This window comes from Cherax quadricarinatus, chromosome 31, assembly GCF_038502225.1.
Source record: "Cherax quadricarinatus isolate ZL_2023a chromosome 31, ASM3850222v1, whole genome shotgun sequence".
Lineage (NCBI taxonomy): Eukaryota > Metazoa > Arthropoda > Malacostraca > Decapoda > Parastacidae > Cherax > Cherax quadricarinatus.
This window is the reverse complement of record NC_091322.1, coordinates 21,027,961-21,048,048: the sequence shown is the minus strand read 5'-3', so window position 1 is coordinate 21,048,048 and position 20,088 is coordinate 21,027,961. Positions and strand designations below refer to the sequence as shown.

General features: G+C 36.9%; 1 protein-coding gene across 3 annotated transcripts in view; it reads left to right on the top strand.

The window, feature by feature from the left end:
* The first annotated feature begins 1,919 nt into the window (after nucleotides 1–1,919).
* The window catches only part of LOC128699059 (uncharacterized), a 128,726-nt gene continuing 110,557 nt past the window's right edge, over nucleotides 1,920–20,088 (top strand). For all 3 annotated transcript variants that reach the window (XM_070090242.1, XM_070090243.1, XM_070090241.1), the window contains exon 1: nucleotides 1,920–2,157. The gene's annotated coding sequence lies outside the window, so the exon portion shown is untranslated. The remainder of the gene's footprint in view (nucleotides 2,158–20,088) is intronic.

Here is a 20,088-nt window from a genome sequence, read left to right as displayed (position 1 = left end):
TATATCACTACACTGTGTGGCTGTCATGATGTATATGTGGTTGTCATGATGTATATCATTACACTGTGTGACTGTCATGATGTATATCACTACACTGTGTGACTGTCATGATGTATATCACTACACTGTGTGACTGTCATGATGTATATCACTACACTGTGTGGCTGTCATGATGTATATGTGGCTGTCATGATGTATATCACTACACTGTGTGGCTGTCATGATGTATATCACTACACTGTGTGGCTGTCATGATGTATATCACTACACTGTGTGACTGTCATGATGTATATCACTACACTGTGTGGCTGTCATGATGTATATCACTACACTGTGTGGTTGTCATGATGTATATCATTACACAGTGTGGTTGTCATGATGTATATCATTACACAGTGTGGTTGTCATGATGTATATCATTACACTGTGTGGCTGTCATGATGTATATCATTACACTGTGTGGTTGTCATGATGTATATCATTACACAGTGTGGTTGTCATGATGTATATCATTACACTGTGTGGCTGTCATGATGTATATCACTACACTGTGTGGCTGTCATGATGTATATCATTACACTGTGTGGTTGTCATGATGTATATCACTACACTGTGTGGCTGTCGTGATGTGTATCATTACACAGTGTGGCTGTCATGATGTATATCACTACACTGTGTGGCTGTCATGATGTATATCATTACACTGTGTGGTTGTCATGATGTATATCCCTACACTGTGTGGCTGTCATGATGTATATCATTACACTGTGTGGCTGTCATGATGTATATCACTAAACTGTGTGGCTGTCATGATGTATATCATACACTGTGTGGCTGTCATGATGTATATCACTACACTGTGTGGTGTCATGATGTATATCATACACTGTGTGGCTGTCATGATGTATATCTGTCATGATGTATATCACTACACTGTGTGACTGTCATGATGTATATCACTACACTGTGTGGCTGTCATGATGTATATCACTACACTGTGTGACTGTCATGATGTATATCATTACACTGTGTGGCTGTCATAATGTATATCATTACACAGTGTGGTTGTCATGATGTATATCACTACACTGTGTGGCTGTCGTGATGTATATCATTACACTGTGTGGCTGTCATGATGTATATCATTACACTGTGTGGTTGTCATGATGTATATCACTACACTGTGTGGCTGTCATGATGTATATCACTACACTGTGTGGCTGTCATGATGTATATCACTACACTGTGTGGCTGTCATGATGTATATCACTACACTGTGTGGCTGTCATGATGTATATCATTGCACTGTGTGGCTGTCATGATGTATATCACTACACTGTGTGGCTGTCATGATGTATATCACTACACTGTGTGGCTGTCATGATGTATATCACTACACTGTGTGGCTGTCATGATGTATATCACTACACTGTGTGGCTGTCATGATGTATATCACTACACTGTGTGGCTGTCATGATGTATATCACTACACTGTGTGGCTGTCATGATGTATATCATTACACTGTGTGGCTGTCATGATGTATATCACTACACTATGTGATTGACATGATTATCTCTTCACTAAAAATCATAAAAATTTGAATGAGTAAAATAAAAGAATTAATATGGAATATAGATAACTTAAGTGCAGTCAAAGTGTCAAGTGTAAAGAGTCAAGCGTAAAGTGTCAAGCGTAAGGTGTATCAAACAAGACTTAAGTTCTGCCAACAGGGAATATACTGGAAGATAATTATCTTTACTCACTCAGAAATTGTGTGCAACATGTTACTCATGAGTTAACCTTCTCTAAAAGTTAAATGTTGCAATATACAGTGTGATGTAGCGGTACAATAACATAGCAGGATGAACATCTGATGCTTCTGCTGGCAGCACTCAAGGTCGACAGTATTGCTCAGTGTCACTATCGTAGTGCCAGCAACTCACTCCCGACACTTCACTGCCAGTACCACACTGCTAACACTCATCCTCCAAGACCATGCTGCCAACACCTTGTTAATTCAACATCTGAACCATTGTAGTTCAAAGTGTAACATCTAATAACATACTGAATTACTGTTCCTTCCTAAAATTAGTGAAAATTATCAGTGTGAAGTTAATGTGAGGAGACAGTGTGGAGCCCCACCCGGTGTGTATAGTGTAAGTGAACTTTTTCAATTTATTATAAAGACAAGAAACAGTCTTGAATACTGAAAAAGGTAATTCTTATTAAACTTTATTAAACAAAATTTATTTGCGTATTATCACTCACTTTAGGAAAAAATCTGCCCTGGTCATATGTAAATCATTTACTTATAATTTTCTTCTTTAATAGGTACCATAAATAAAGTCTCCCTCAGTGAGTGTATTAAGTGTCAGTTAGTAACATTAAGAAACAGTTTCGTGAACTTCTTTATAACATAATATTAACCACTACAAAGTGCAAAGCTATTTTATAAGAGTTAGGCATTAACAGTTACGATAACAGTGCCCGTTTTCTATACATAAACTTACTTGTACAGGATATGTACACCCGCAGAGGCATGTCTCTCAGTGTAAATACACCCGGAGGTGAATGTCTCAGTGTATATACACCCAGAGGTGCATGTCTCTCAGCATATACAATGGACTATATTGACCAACCTTTGCGTGACTTTTTACATCCAGGATATATGACCCTGTAGATGTGCATGTCTTTTAGTATATATTCAATAGATTATTTATTTATTTATTTATTTACAATTTGAGCATACATACAGAGGTACAAAAAAATACAGATAAGAGCAGCATGCCAAAGCCACTTATACTATGCATAGCATTTCGGGCTGGCTTAAAATTAACTAAGCAATGATGAAATCAGTGATAATACATTATTGTAAACAGATAACTATAAAGCACAAATGAGTATTACAAAGACAGGTCATATGGTTGCATGCATTGTTGTACATTCAGCCGTATGGAGTATTCTGTTAGGTAGTGTATTTAAAAAATAATAAAGTTAGATTGGGTTTTAGGTTTAACATTTATGTGATATAATTGTGAGAAACATTTAAGATATACAATTTATAAGGTTCAGTTATTCAGTATTTATTTGGTTTTGGGTGAGTAAGTGATCTTTGAGAAGAGACTTGAATTTATAAACAGGTAGTGTTTCTTTTATATTTACAGGTAATGAATTCCAGATTTTAGGGCCTTTTATGTGCATTGAGTTTTTGCATAGTGTGAGATGGACACGAGGAACATCAAAGAGTGATCTGTGCCTTGTGTTATGGTCATGTGTTCTGTTGAGGTTGGCAAGGAGATGTTTGAGGGGAGGGTTAATATCAGAGTTAAGTGTTCTATGTATGTAATAGGTGCAGTAATAAGTATGGATGTTTTGTATGGTGAGTAGGTTTAGTGTATTGAATATTGGTGGAGTGTGCTGCCTGTAGTGAGAATTTGTTATCATTCTAACTGCAGCCTTTTGTTGGGTAATTAGTGGTCTGAGATGGTTAATTGTTGTTGAGCCCCATGCACAAATTCCATAGGTGAGATAGGGGTAAATAAGAGAGTGATATAGGGCCAGGAGGGCTGACTGTGGAACATAATACCGTATCTTCGATAGTATGCCTACAGTCTTGGAAATTTTCTTAGAAATTTGTTGTATATGTGTATGAAATTTGAGTCTATTATCAAGGTGGATTCCTAAGAATTTTCCCTCTGTTAGCTTTGTGATAGGTGATCCGTTTATCATTATGTTAAGAGGGACATCTGTAGCTCTGTTACCAAACTGAATGAAGTAGGTTTTGTCAATGTTTAGTGTAAGTTTGTTAGTCCTCATCCAGGTAGATATTTTCTGTAATTCGGTATTTACAGTATTGGCTAGCGTGACTGGGCTCGGGTGAGAGAAGACGTATGTAGTGTCATCTGCAAATAGTGTGGGTTTGAGTAATTGCGAAGCATTTGGAAGGTCATTTATGTATAGGAGAAAGAGAAGAGGGCCAAGGACACTTCCCTGTGGGACACCAACTGTAATTGGTTGCGCAGAAGAGTTTGCCCCATTTGCGTACACATATTGGCTTCTGTTGCTGAGGGATGACTTGAGGTAGTTGAGGGAGTGCCCTCTTATACCATAGTGTGACAATTTTACGTGGAGCAAGTCATGGTCAACTGTATCAAAAGCTTTACGTAAGTCAATGAAGATCCCCAGTGGGACTTCTTTTTTCTCTATTGCAGTGTATATATGTTCTAGCATGTGTATAATAGCATCATTAGTATTTTTATTAGGCCTGAATCCAAATTGGCAGGGGTTGAGTATGTTTTGGGAGATAAGGTAGGAGTAGATTCGTTTATGAATTAATTTTTCGAAGATTTTTGAGAGAGGGTGTAAGTTGGATATTGGCCTATAGTTATTCAACTCTGTTTGGTCTCCTCCTTTGTGGATCGGGGTGACCCTTGCTATTTTGAGTACTGTAGGGAAGGTGGAGGATTCTATGGATTTGTTAAAGAGTGTTGCAATGATTGGTGATAGCACTTGTGACAGTTTTTTGTATATAAAGGGTGGTAAGGTATTTAAATCTCCTGCCTTGTTTTTTAGTGCGTTGATAATAAGGGAGACTTCGTATGGGTTAGTCGGAGCTAGGAACAGTGTGTTCGGGTAGTTGCCGGTGAGGTAGTCATTTGGTGGGGTATCTGAGCTTGGGATTTTATTGGCAAGGTTTTGACCTATAGTGGAGAAGAAATCATTGAGTCTGTTTGCTGTTTCTGTTGGTGGGAGTTGGGGTTCATCTGATTTTGCTAATTTTATTTCGCTATTTCGTGATATCTTTTTTGTTCCCAGAATTTCTGATAGGGTTTTCCAGGTCTTTTTTATATCACCTCGTAAGTTGGATAATCTGTTCTCATAATACAATTTTTTTGCCCTTCTTATCAGGCTGGTTAGGATTGACGAGTAACGTTTTGTTTGGTCTCTGGTAATGTGACCCATTCTGTACTGTTTTTCATATTGGTGTTTTGTATTTATGGATTTGAGAATGCTGGGTGTTAGCCAGGGACTGTTCAGTCTCTTAGCTGTCATCTGTTTAGTTTTTTTAGGGCAGTGCTTGTTATAGAGGTATTGGGTCTTTTTTAGAAAATTATTAATACATTCGTCAATATCTGTATAGATTTCTAGCTCAGTGTGCCAATCTATGTTTGCTATTGCTGTTGTGAAGTTATTAATGGCTGCCTCATTGTGAAGTCTGAAGGTGACTTTAGTAGTGTCTTGGGGTAGTTTACCAAGAGTTGTTATGAGGAAAGTAGGGTAGTGGTCTGTGGTATTATCTGTAATTATGCCTGATTTTAAAGGGGATATGGTGTTGGTCCAGATGTGGTCAAGTAGGGAAACACTAGTCTCTGTAACTCTTGTAGGTTTTGTTACTGTTGGTAGTAACATACAGTTACTCATTGTGTTTGTGAATTCAGTAACGTGTGGGTCCTGGTCTTGCAGGAGATTTATATTGAAGTCACCTGAGAGTAGTAAGTGATCTTTGTTCATGCGTGCATCAGTTATCATACTTCCTAGGTTTTGACTAAATTGGCTAATGTTTGACTGTGGAACTCTGTAGATGTTTATCAATGTGAGAGGTTTTTGTAGGTGTTTGGATTTGAATTTAGCTATTATATATTCCCCATGTTCATCCCTTGTGCAAGTATTAGTGATACATTCTAGTTGGTCTGAGTAGTATATGGCTGTGCCACCCCCTTGTTGGTCTGGCCTACAGTTGTGTATGGCTGTGTAACCAGGAATGGCATAGACATTTGTACTATAAGGCTTTAGCCAGGTTTCAGTTAGTGTAATGATGGACATATTGGCATGTAAGGAATTTAGTAATGCTATGAGGTCATCGTAATGTTTGCTTAAAGATCTGATATTGTAGTTAAAGATAGTTATGCTGTTGTTGGCACTGAGAAGTGCCTTTGATTGTTCTGCAGTGTAGTAATTACAGTAACTGTTTGATTCATTTAAGTCATTAAATAAGAGGTTGGTATCAGGATCAATGCTTGTAATCATAAGATTTGTAGTGAATCTATAGTTAGAATTAAGTATAAAACAAAGTAAATAGTCTTAAGCTAAAAAATGGCACCTGAATTATTTAACAAATGTTAAATAATGAGCTAAGGTATTTTTTTTTTTTTTTTTTTTAAGCTAAAATAAAGGAGACAATATAAAAGGGACTAATACAAATAAAGTGATGATCAAATAATGGAGCTTGGGAATATGATAGTAGGTAGTACTATAAAGGTAATTTTTTAAAGTTAGAATTATAGTATAAAATTATAATATAAAAGGGACTAATATAAGTTGTGGTGAACAATAAAGTGGTAATCAAATAAATGAGCTTTGGAATATAATGGCAAAATTGTGAACTTATTCTACTTTAGCACCTGAGAATAGCACCTTGATTATTTTAACAATTGTGACTATATAAACTAGGGTAGTTATATAAAGCTAAAATAAAGGAGAAAATATATAAGGGACTAAAATTAAGTAATGGTAAACAAAGTTAAATGGACAGATGGTAGGAATTATAATATAAACTTATAATATAAAAATACAATTTGAAATGGTACTTGCAATTGCACTAGAGTCTGGTATAGGTTATTGACAAGATCAAGAGTATAACTAGATTTAAATTGACAAAATAAAATTCACAATTAAAGTACCAAAAGAATAATAGTAAAAAAATAACAATGGTAATGTCTTGGTTATAATATGATAGTAAGATGGTAGACAGGTACACAGGTACACAGGTACAAAGGATAATATAAAGGTTGGGGTTGAATATACAAACTTGAAAATTTGGCAACAAAATGTTATGGGAAGTATAAAATAATGTTTAATGTACAAAAGTAAAATTGACTGGTAGTAAATATGGTGTTTAATAAAATTTTAGTAAGTAATAATGATTACAAAAAAGTGAAAAAGTAATGTTTATTTCATTCAATATTGCACTGGTAGTTATACTTGAGGTTATATGGCAGTACAAGGTAATTAAGAGTAATCTAAGATAGTAAATGTGGTATTAAAACAGGTAAAGGTAATTAGACAAGTAATGGTTATTAAATGTCAAAAATGTTAAGAGTAAATTGAAATTTTAGTAAAAATGATAATTATTAATTTTAGTAAGTAATATCAATTGATAGTATTTAAAAAATGAGGTAGTAATATGGACAGAGAAAGTATCAATTCAGCTAATGTTTAAGCGAACAATAGTAAATAAGAAAATTAGATAAGGTGACTTATGCTTACTAGTAAAATCACAAAATGAGGTAGTTGATTATTTAATTACTAAGAGATTGTACAATGAAATTTGAACAATAATGGAGCAAAACATACACTACACTACGTAGGCTTTTAAGTTGGACATTGTTTAGTTATTCTCTGTAAGATTAGTATCCCTGAGAAATCGTGATAGATCATTCTCGTTCGTGATTGTGTACAGTTGACCTACATTTGTTTTCCTAACAAGAATTTTCCCATCCCGTGTGAAGCATTGGTGTATTGTGTCGTTATTCTCCCGCTTAAGTTTTCTGACTCTATACAGGAGGTTCTGACGTTTTTTGGTAAGACACTCGTTTATGTATACCTCTTTCTTTACTTTAATAGATGCAATAATTAAGTCTTTTTTTCTGTCATGTGAGTGGAATCTAAGCATAACACTTTTTCTACCATGGGATCCTAGTAACCTGGCTTCTTTTATTTCAGACTCGGGTACAATAACACTTGTTTGGTCCTTTATGATCTGCAGAGTAATTTCTTTACTGTTTGTTTGGTTCATATCACTGGGAAAAAGTGGACTGTTAACTATTACTGCGTCCGATAGTTTATCTTGTTCAGTTTTATCTTCTTGGAGAGCAAAGTAGTCACTGAACTGGTTATCTAAGTTGTTCTTCCAGTCTTTTACTGCTTCTTCAACCTTTGTATTAAGAGATATTATTTGTTGGGTATGGCTATCTATGACTGCTTGGATGGTCTTGTCACAGTTAGTCATTCCTGGTGTTGTTATTATGCAGCCGAACTCTTGTGTGACTGGTTACACCCATGATATATACACACAGAGGTGAATGTGTCTCATTGTATATATAGCAGGACATATAGACTAGTGGTTCCCAAACTTTTTGAAGCTGCTGTCCCCATGGACACATCCTTAGCCCCACTAGGTATTATTTTTACAGCAAATTCAAAACTACAAGTAATCTAACACTGTTGTGGAAAATTGCATTTATCTGAATGTAACTCATTATGTACATAACAGTAAATGATAACAAAGATAATTATTATCTATCAAAGTTACATAGACAAGTAGGAATTTGGGACACCTAGGTCGCAAAAATGTCCCCCTTCGATACCTACCACTGTCATATCCACAAGTTGCTCTGGACCTATTAATTACAAATGAAATATGTATCACCAGGAATTCTGGTAAATATAAAAATTTGTGGACTGTATATTAAATTAATAAAGGATTATATATATATACACATTTACATAACAGAAGGAGAATATATCTTCATATCACTCACCAATTTGACTGGAGATTAAGGTGTATCATACTCAGAAAACCTCACTGTCTATCTATGAAAATAACACTGGCCAGAGTTACAACATAAGACTTATCTGAGGTTCCTAGAGCTGTCTTGTCCAGTCGCCTGATATCTCAAGTTATGCAGGACTGCAAATTCCAACAATTTCGGCTCCTATTTGAGAGGTGTCAGCCCAATTTTACCTCTAGAGCACGAAAATCTTCCCATTATTCACTAACGTTTGTGTTCAATTCAAACATCAACAGCGAGTCTCCTCTGCGCAGGCGCAGAATTTCACATTTTTATAACATAAATTTTATTAAATACAATGTATTACACTAATTTACATAAAAAATACACTGTATTTTTTCGGGAAAATACATTATTTTCCACAACTTTAAACAAGTGTATTTATTTCACGAATAAAAATTAACATATAAATCAATTTATATAAAAATTTGAAAGTGTAAATTTACATCTAAACGATAACTAAACTGCCTTCACAATTTTAATCAGACGTTTGGGAAGGCATTAAGGTATTTGTTCCACAGTCCAGGGTAGCTGTCAAAAATGTTTTTTCTAACCAAAAATATTTGTTTTCTTGAACTTTGGCCTCAGCTCAATGTCATTTGGAGTGGCATCAGTTTTTCTTCCACCATTACTGTTTCCTCGTTGCTGATATCTAGGATTTTAAGCAAAAAAGATCCTGAAATTTGTCAGAAATGTCTGTGTGGAGCTTATTCTGGTATGCACTTGAATAACTCCCACTGCAGCAGAAACCTCAGTTTGGTACGCCATGTTTCTCCGGTCAACCTTTAATTTCTTGCGTATAGTCACGAAGCTGTGCAGCAGTAAGAGTTATAATAATATTAATAATAATAATAATAATAATAATAATAATAATAATAATAATAATAATAATAATAAAAATAATATTAATAATAATAATATCTTTATTTCTACAAGTACATGTACAAGGTATACAGTCATAGCTGATATCATTAACGTACTAATATACAGGAAGCCGCTTGTTATGTCGACTAACACTCAGGTACCCATTTTATACTGATGAGTGAACAGGGACAGCAGGTGTCGAATTCGATCTCCGGACCTCAGTGTGTGAGCTGAGTGCGCTAGTGATCGAGCTATGGGACACCCTAAGTTCTTTGATACTGTATACCAGGGGTCGGAGAACTGGGGTAAATTACCCCAAATGGGTAAAAATGAAAATCTCTGGGGTAATGAAGGCTGAATAACGTATATATATAATTGTACAAAAATTTATTATTTAATAAACGAAGCAAATTACGAAAGTTATATTTTTCAAACAATTAATATGTAGTTTGTCAAAGGACTTGCAATAAACAAGCAGCTATTTTGTGAATCATGTGAGGCTGAAAAAGCGACGTGGATTTCAACTGGAAATGAATCAAGTTTGGGCTCTCAAAACTAAACTTGAAATGAATGATCAAAAGCATGTCCTCTCACATAAGTTAACAAACTCCTCTTGGGTTGCACATCTTGCATATTTAGCTGACATCTTTGGATATGTGGAAGCATTGAACAAAGAATTTCAAGGAAAAAACATCAATGTTATTACAGCCAGAAATTTTTTTTTCAGCATTTGGATTATTGGATGCAGAAAGTAGAACAAAACAAGATAGCTTCCTTTCCAAAGTCAGCCACTACCACTAGTGCAGTGGTTCTCAACTTGTTTCTGCCCATGAACCACCAAACCAATTATAAAAATAGCGTGCACCATTTCATTTTTTGAGTAATGATATATAAAGGCAATGCAAAGACAACAGACAAATTGATCTGGAATATATGTCTTACAGACTGAAATTCGAGAAGTTATTTAAAATAATTGATATCTACCATTTTGGTCTGAAATATATTTCACACGAACATAATTTCATGGAAATAAATGAATACATATTTATCATTTTGCTGTGAAATTTCTTTCTAACGAGAATAATTTTGATATTATGAAGTATACAACCAACATTTTTTCATTGAAATATGATCTGACAAGTTTTTCAATGTTAGGAGTGGTACTTGATAATGTTAGGAGTGGTACTTGATAATGTTAGGAGTGGTACTTGATAATGTTAGGAGTGGTACTTGATAATGTTAGGAGTGGTACTTGATAATGTTAGGAGTGGTACTTGATAATGTTAGGAGTGGTACTTGATAATGTTAGGAGTGGTACTTGATAATGTTAGGAGTGGTACTTGATAATGTTAGGAGTGGTACTTGATAATGTTAGGAGTGGTACTTGATAATGTTAGGAGTGGTACTTGATAATGTTAGGAGTGGTACTTGATAATGTTAGGAGTGGTACTTGATAATGTTAGGAGTGGTACTTGATAATGTTAAGAGTGGTACTTGATAATGTTAGGAGTGGTACTTGATAATGTTAGGAGTGGTACTTGATAATGTTAAGAGTGGTACTTGATAATGTTAGGAGTGGTACTTGATAATGTTAGGAGTGGTACTTGATAATGTTAGGAGTGGTACTTGATAATGTTAGGAGTGGTACTTGATAATGTTAGGAGTGGTACTTGATAATGTTAGGAGTGGTACTTGATAATGTTAGGAGTGGTACTTGATAATGTTAGGAGTGGTACTTGATAATGTTAGGAGTGGTACTTGATAATGTTAGGAGTGGTACTTGATAATGTTAGGAGTGGTACTTGATAATGTTAGGAGTGGTACTTGATAATGTTAGGAGTGGTACTTGATAATGTTAGGAGTGGTACTTGATAATGTTAAGAGTGGTACTTGATAATGTTAGGAGTGGTACTTGATAATGTTAGGAGTGGTACTTGATAATGTTAGGAGTGGTACTTGATAATGTTAGGAGTGGTACTTGATAATGTTAGGAGTGGTACTTGATAATGTTAGGAGTGGTACTTGATAATGTTAGGAGTGGTACTTGATAATGTTAAGAGTGGTACTTGATAATGTTAGGAGTGGTACTTGATAATGTTAGGAGTGGTACTTGATAATGTTAAGAGTGGTACTTGATAATGTTAGGAGTGGTACTTGATAATGTTAGGAGTGGTACTTGATAATGTTAGGAGTGGTACTTGATAATGTTAGGAGTGGTACTTGATAATGTTAGGAGTGGTACTTGATAATGTTAGGAGTGGTACTTGATAATGTTAGGAGTGGTACTTGATAATGTTAGGAGTGGTACTTGATAATGTTAAGAGTGGTACTTGATAATGTTAGGAGTGGTACTTGATAATGTTAGGAGTGGTACTTGATAATGTTAGGAGTGGTACTTGATAATGTTAGGAGTGGTACTTGATAATGTTAGGAGTGGTACTTGATAATGTAAGGAGTGGTACTTGATAATGTTAGGAGTGGTACTTGATAATGTTAACAGTGGTACTTGATAATGTTAGCAGTGGTACTTGATAATGTTAGGAGTGGTACTTGATAATGTTAGCAGTGGTACTTGATAATGTTAGGAGTGGTACTTGATAATGTTAGGAGTGGTACTTGATAATGTTAGGAGTGGTACTTGATAATGTTAGGAGTGGTACTTGATAATGTTAGGAGTGGTACTTGATAATGTTAGGAGTGGTACTTGATAATGTTAGGAGTGGTACTTGATAATGTTAGGAGTGGTACTTGATAATGTTAGGAGTGGTACTTGATAATGTTAGGAGTGGTACTTGATAATGTTAGGAGTGGTACTTGATAATGTTAGGAGTGGTACTTGATAATGTTAGGAGTGGTACTTGATAATGTTAGGAGTGGTACTTGATAATGTTAGGAGTGGTACTTGATAATGTTAGGAGTGGTACTTGATAATGTTAGGAGTGGTACTTGATAATGTTAGGAGTGGTACTTGATAATGTTAGGAGTGGTACTTGATAATGTTAGGAGTGGTACTTGATAATGTTAGGAGTGGTACTTGATAATGTTAGGAGTGGTACTTGATAATGTTAGGAGTGGTACTTGATAATGTTTGGAGTGGTACTTGATAATGTTAAGAGTGGTACTTGATAATGTTAGGAGTGGTACTTGATAATGTTAGGAGTGGTACTTGATAATGTTTGGAGTGGTACTTGATAATGTTAGGAGTGGTACTTGATAATGTTAGGAGTGGTACTTGATAATGTTAGGAGTGGTACTTGATAATGTTAGGAGTGGTACTTGATAATGTTAGGAGTGGTACTTGATAATGTTAGGAGTGGTACTTGATAATGTTAGGAGTGGTACTTGATAATGTTAGGAGTGGTACTTGATAATGTTAAGAGTGGTACTTGATAATGTTAGGAGTGGTACTTGATAATGTTAGGAGTGGTACTTGATAATGTTAGGAGTGGTACTTGATAATGTTAAGAGTGGTACTTGATAATGTTAGGAGTGGTACTTGATAATGTTAGGAGTGGTACTTGATAATGTTAGGAGTGGTACTTGATAATGTTAGGAGTGGTACTTGATAATGTTAGGAGTGGTACTTGATAATGTTAGGAGTGGTACTTGATAATGTTTGGAGTGGTACTTGATAATGTTAAGAGTGGTACTTGATAATGTTAGGAGTGGTACTTGATAATGTTAGGAGTGGTACTTGATAATGTTTGGAGTGGTACTTGATAATGTTAGGAGTGGTACTTGATAATGTTAGGAGTGGTACTTGATAATGTTAGGAGTGGTACTTGATAATGTTAGGAGTGGTACTTGATAATGTTAGGAGTGGTACTTGATAATGTTAGGAGTGGTACTTGATAATGTTAGGAGTGGTACTTGATAATGTTAGGAGTGGTACTTGATAATGTTAGGAGTGGTACTTGATAATGTTAGGAGTGGTACTTGATAATGTTAAGAGTGGTACTTGATAATGTTAGGAGTGGTACTTGATAATGTTAGGAGTGGTACTTGATAATGTTAGGAGTGGTACTTGATAATGTTAGGAGTGGTACTTGATAATGTTAGGAGTGGTACTTGATGATGTTAGGAGTGGTACTTGATAATGTTAGGAGTGGTACTTGATAATGTTAGGAGTGGTACTTGATAATGTTAGGAGTGGTACTTGATAATGTTAGGAGTGGTACTTGATAATGTTAAGAGTGGTACTTGATAATGTTAGGAGTGGTACTTGATAATGTTAGGAGTGGTACTTGATAATGTTAGGAGTGGTACTTGATAATGTTAGGAGTGGTACTTGATAATGTTAGGAGTGGTACTTGATAATGTTAAGAGTGGTACTTGATAATGTTAGGAGTGGTACTTGATAATGTTAGGAGTGGTACTTGATAATGTTTGGAGTGGTACTTGATAATGTTAAGAGTGGTACTTGATAATGTTAGGAGTGGTACTTGATAATGTTAGGAGTGGTACTTGATAATGTTTGGAGTGGTACTTGATAATGTTAGGAGTGGTGCTTGATAATGTTAGGAGTGGTACTTGATAATGTTAAGAGTGGTACTTGATAATGTTAGGAGTGGTACTTGATAATGTTAGGAGTGGTACTTGATAATGTTAGGAGTGGTACTTGATAATGTTAGGAGTGGTACTTGATAATGTTAGGAGTGGTACTTGATAATGTTAGGAGTGGTACTTGATAATGTTAAGAGTGGTACTTGATAATGTTAGGAGTGGTACTTGATAATGTTAGGAGTGGTACTTGATAATGTTTGGAGTGGTACTTGATAATGTTAAGAGTGGTACTTGATAATGTTAGGAGTGATACTTGATAATGTTAGGAGTGGTACTTGATAATGTTAGGAGTGGTACTTGATAATGTTAGGAGTGGTACTTGATAATGTTAGGAGTGGTACTTGATAATGTTAGGAGTGGTACTTGATAATGTTAGGAGTGGTACTTGATAATGTTAGCAGTGGTACTTGATAATGTTAGGAGTGGTACTTGATAATGTTAACAGTGGTACTTGATAATGTTAGCAGTGGTACTTGATAATGTTTGGAGTGGTACTTGATAATGTTAGGAGTGGTACTTGATAATGTTAGCAGTGGTACTTGATAATGTTAGGAGTGGTACTTGATAATGCTAACAGTGGTACTTGATAATGTTAGCAATGGTACTTGATAATGTTAAGAGTGGTACTTGATAATGTTAGGAGTGGTACTTGATAATGTTAGGAGTGGTACTTGATAATGCTGGGAGTGTTACTTGATAATGTTAGGAGTGGTACTTGATAATGTTAGGAGTGGTACTTGATAATGTTAGGAGTGGTACTTGATAATGTTAGGAGTGGTACTTGATAATGTTAGGAGTGGTACTTGATAATGTTAAGAGTGGTACTTGATAATGTTAGGAGTGGTACTTGATAATGTTAGGAGTGGTACTTGATAATGTTTGGAGTGGTACTTGATAATGTTAAGAGTGGTACTTGATAATGTTAGGAGTGGTACTTGATAATGTTAGGAGTGGTACTTGATAATGTTTGGAGTGGTACTTGATAATGTTAGGAGTGGTGCTTGATAATGTTAGGAGTGGTACTTGATAATGTTAAGAGTGGTACTTGATAATGTTAGGAGTGGTACTTGATAATGTTAGGAGTGGTACTTGATAATGTTAGGAGTGGTACTTGATAATGTTAGGAGTGGTACTTGATAATGTTAGGAGTGGTACTTGATAATGTTAGGAGTGGTACTTGATAATGTTAGGAGTGGTACTTGATAATGTTAGGAGTGGTACTTGATAATGTTAGGAGTGGTACTTGATAATGTTTGGAGTGGTACTTGATAATGTTAAGAGTGGTACTTGATAATGTTAGGAGTGGTACTTGATAATGTTAGGAGTGGTACTTGATAATGTTTGGAGTGGTACTTGATAATGTTAGGAGTGGTACTTGATAATGTTAGGAGTGGTACTTGATAATGTTAGGAGTCTTACTTGATAATGTTAGGAGTGGTACTTGATAATGTTAGGAGTGGTACTTGATAATGTTAGGAGTGGTACTTGATAATGTTAGGAGTGGTACTTGATAATGTTAGGAGTGGTACTTGATAATGTTAGGAGTGGTACTTGATAATGTTAGGAGTGGTACTTGATAATGTTAGGAGTGGTACTTGATAATGTTAGGAGTGGTACTTGATAATGTTAGGAGTGGTACTTGATAATGTTAGGAGTGGTACTTGATAATGTTAGGAGTGGTACTTGATAATGTTAGGAGTGGTACTTGATAATGTTTGGAGTGGTACTTGATAATGTTAAGAGTGGTACTTGATAATGTTAGGAGTGGTACTTGATAATGTTAGGAGTGGTACTTGATAATGTTTGGAGTGGTACTTGATAATGTTAGGAGTGGTACTTGATAATGTTAGGAGTGGTACTTGATAATGTTAGGAGTGGTACTTGATAATGTTAGGAGTGGTACTTGATAATGTTAGGAGTGGTACTTGATAATGTTAGGAGTGGTACTTGATAATGTTAGGAGTGGTACTTGATAATGTTAGGAGTGGTACTTGATAATGTTAGGAGTGGTACTTGATAATGTTTGGAGTGGTACTTGATAATGTTAGGAGTGGTACTTGATAATGTTAGGAGTGGTACTTGATAATGTTAGGAGTGGTACTTGATAATGTTAGGAGTGGTACTTGATAATGTTAAGAGTGGTACTTGATAATGTTAGGAGTGGTACTTGATAATGTTAAGAGTGGTACTTGATAATGTTAGGAGTGGTACTTGATAATGTTAGGAGTGGTACTTGATAATGTTAGGAGTGGTACTTGATAATGTTAAGAGTGGTACTTGATAATGTTAGGAGTGGTACTTGATAATGTTAAGAGTGGTACTTGATAATGTTAGGAGTGGTACTTGATAATGTTAGGAGTGGTACTTGATAATGTTAGGAGTGGTACTTGATAATGCACAATAAATATCGTTTTCAACTGCAAACCGAGTCCTCTGTCTGGACTTAATGTACAACAAACATGAAAATCCACTCTCACACATGTCAGTTGATGCAAATGTCAAAAGAAATCAGATTGGACGTGTTGACAGATTTGGGTAAGTAACAATCATACTGACTCAAAAATTTCCCATGGAAGACCACTGGTACACATCTTCAGATGCCAAATCATTTGTCAGGTCCAAGAACTCTTCCTGCATAGCCTCTGGAACACCATGAAGATCTGTTACGAATGGATTCCTGATGAAAGAAAACCCATCGAATGTCATGTCCACCTCCGGAAAGTATCGCTGAAATTCATCCCGCAGCTTTTGTAAATGCTCGTGAATATGCACCTTCTTTTCCTTGAGACTGGAAAAATAATCAATTCTTCTATCTTTTTTTTTTTTTTTATTCGCCGGTATTCTCCCGGCCCGGGTCTTTTCCAAGTAGTGGTGACCCGGCCTTGGCTCCCTATCTGGGGAATGTCTCGAGACCTAACTCTCCCTTGGGAGGAGGTATAAGTACCTCCTCATCTTTGGGACCAACTGTCCCCGGGCCTAGCCACATTCCCCGCCCTCACGGGGCTCATAGGGAGAAGCTAGGCCTCTGGTCTGCCATCTGCCCCGCCCCAAAGGGGCTCGTGGGGATGGCAGTCTTATGAGCTGCAGATGGTAGCAAGCTCAGGCCTTCTCAATTCTTCTCTCAGTTCAAAAATTCTGTTGACTACATTCCCTGCTGACCATCACAGTACAGAAGTTTAGAACAACAATACCTCAAAGTCAGAACCCATGTCCTGGCATAATTTTCTGAACAGTCTGGTGTTCACTGCTGACGATTTGATGTAATTAACCACCTTCACCAATCCTTTGAAAATGGTGATCAGGTAGTGTGTTTGTTACCAGTCCGTCTCTGTAAATGAAACTGTGAATTACTGTTACCAATGGAGCACGCTGTTTTACTAATGCTTGCACGCCTGAGCTTGAACCTGGCATCACGGGTGCACCATTAGTGGTAACACCCACCAAATTTACCCAATCCAAACTATTTACATAAAAAAAATTATAATAATAAGTGGTATAAAGAGTCTTACAAAAGAGAAACTCGTCTGACTCGGCCATGTATCATGCAGATACCAATAGCTGAGAAGACAGTGAAACATCACTTGATTCATCCAGCTGTATGGCAAGTAATGGAGATTTCTTTATTTCATCCACAACTTGTTCACTGATGTTTTGTTAGATCTCAGGTATCCGTCTCGACACTATTATTACAAGTTTCTCTACAATCGTATGAGGCTTCTTGGCCTGTGAGACTCTGCATGCGACAGTGTAGGAAGCGCGCACTGCACTGCTGGTCTTTTCATAGAATGTAACTGTCTCGTCAAGGTGCTGCCGCTTGAAAAGTGATAACTGCAGCTCGAAATAATCTTTATCCATTTGCAACAAATTGGGTGACGCTTTTCAAGATGGAGTTTAAGCTTAGCTGGCTTCAGTGAGTCGTTCCCCAAAACTTTGAAACAAATAACACACTGTGGTAATTCCATGCTATCTTTTTCTTGACAGGTGAAGCCGAATTTAGTGTCGTTCTCTGAATACTTGAGCTTAACATTCATTCCTGCCATTGTCATATATCTATATCTGTGGACAATATAACGACATATATATTTATTATATGTCGAGTTTGCCATTAAGAAAGATATGAAAAACAGAAGATAATAATACATATGCAATAATAAAGCACAGTTTCATGAGCAGCATAAACCAGCACAGCACAGCACACAGCAGCATAACACAGCACACAGCAGCATAACACAGCACACAGCAGTATAACACAGCACACAGCAGCATAACACAGCACACAGCAGTATAACACAGCACACAGCAGCATAACACAGCACACAGCAGTATAACACAGCACACAGCAGCATAACACAGCACACAGCAGTATAACACAGCACACAGCAGTATAACACAGCACACAGCAGTATAACACAGCACACAGCAGTATAACACAGCACACAGCAGTATAACACAGCACACAGCAGTATAACACAGCACACAGCAGTATAACACAGCACACAGCAGTATAACACAGCACACAGCAGTATAACACAGCACACAGCAGAATAACATAGCACACAGCAGCATAACACAGCACACAGCAGCACAACACAGCACACAGCAGTATAACACAGCACACAGCAGCATAACACAGCACACAGCAGCATAACACAGCACACAGCAGTATAACACAGCACACAGCAGTATAACACAGCACACAGCAGTATAACACAGCACACAGCAGCATAACACAGCACACAGCAGTATAACACAGCACACATCAGTATAACAGCACACAGCAGCATAACACAGCACACAGCAGTATAACACAGCAAACAGCAGTATAACACAGCACACAGCAGTATAACACAGCACACAGCAGTATAACACAGCACACAGCAGTATAACACAGCACACAGCAGTATAACACAGCACACAGCAGTATAACACATCACACAGCAGTATAACACAGCACACAGCAGTATAACACAGCACACAGCAGTATAACACAGCACACATCAGTATAACACAGCACACAGCAGCATAACACAGCACACAGCAGTATAACACAGCACACAGCAGTATAACACAGCACACAGCAGTATAACACAGCACACAGCAGTATAACACAGCACACAGCAGTATAACACAGCACACAGCAGTATAACACAGCACACAGCAGTATAACACAGCACACAGCAGTATAACACAGCACACAGCAGCATAACACAGCAGCATAACACAGCACACAGCAGTATAACACAGCACACAGCAGCATAACACAGCACACAGCAGTATAACACAGCACACAGCAGTATAACACAGCACACAGCAGTATAACACAGCACACAGCAGTATAACACAGCACACAGCAGCATAACACAGCACACAGCAGTATAACACAGCACACAGCAGTATAACACAGCACACAGCAGTATAACACAGCACACAGCAGCATAACACAGCACACAGCAGTAAAACACAGCACACAGAAGTATAACACAGCGCACAGCAGTATAACACAACACACAGCAGCATAACAGAGCACACAGAAGTATAACACAGCACACAGAACTATAACACAGCACACAGCAGTATAACAGCACACAGCAGCATAACACAGCACACAGCAGTATAACACAGCACACAGAAGTATAACACAGCACACAGCAGTATAACACAGCACACAGCAGTATAACACAGCACACAGCAGTATAACACAGCACACAGCAGCATAACACAGCACACAGCAGTATAACACAGCACACAGCAGTATAACACAGCACACAGCAGTATAACACAGCACACAGCAGTATAACACAGCACACAGCAGTATAACACAGCACACAGCAGCATAACACAGCACACAGCAGTATAACACAGCACACAGCAGTATAACACAGCACACAGCAGTATAACACAGCACACAGCAGCATAACACAGCACACAGCAGCATAACACAGCACACAGCAGTATAACACAGCACACAGCAGCATAACACAGCACACAGCAGCATAACACAGCACACAGCAGTATAACACAGCACACAGCAGTATAACACAGCACACAGCAGTATAACACAGCGCACAGCAGTATAACACAGCGCACAGC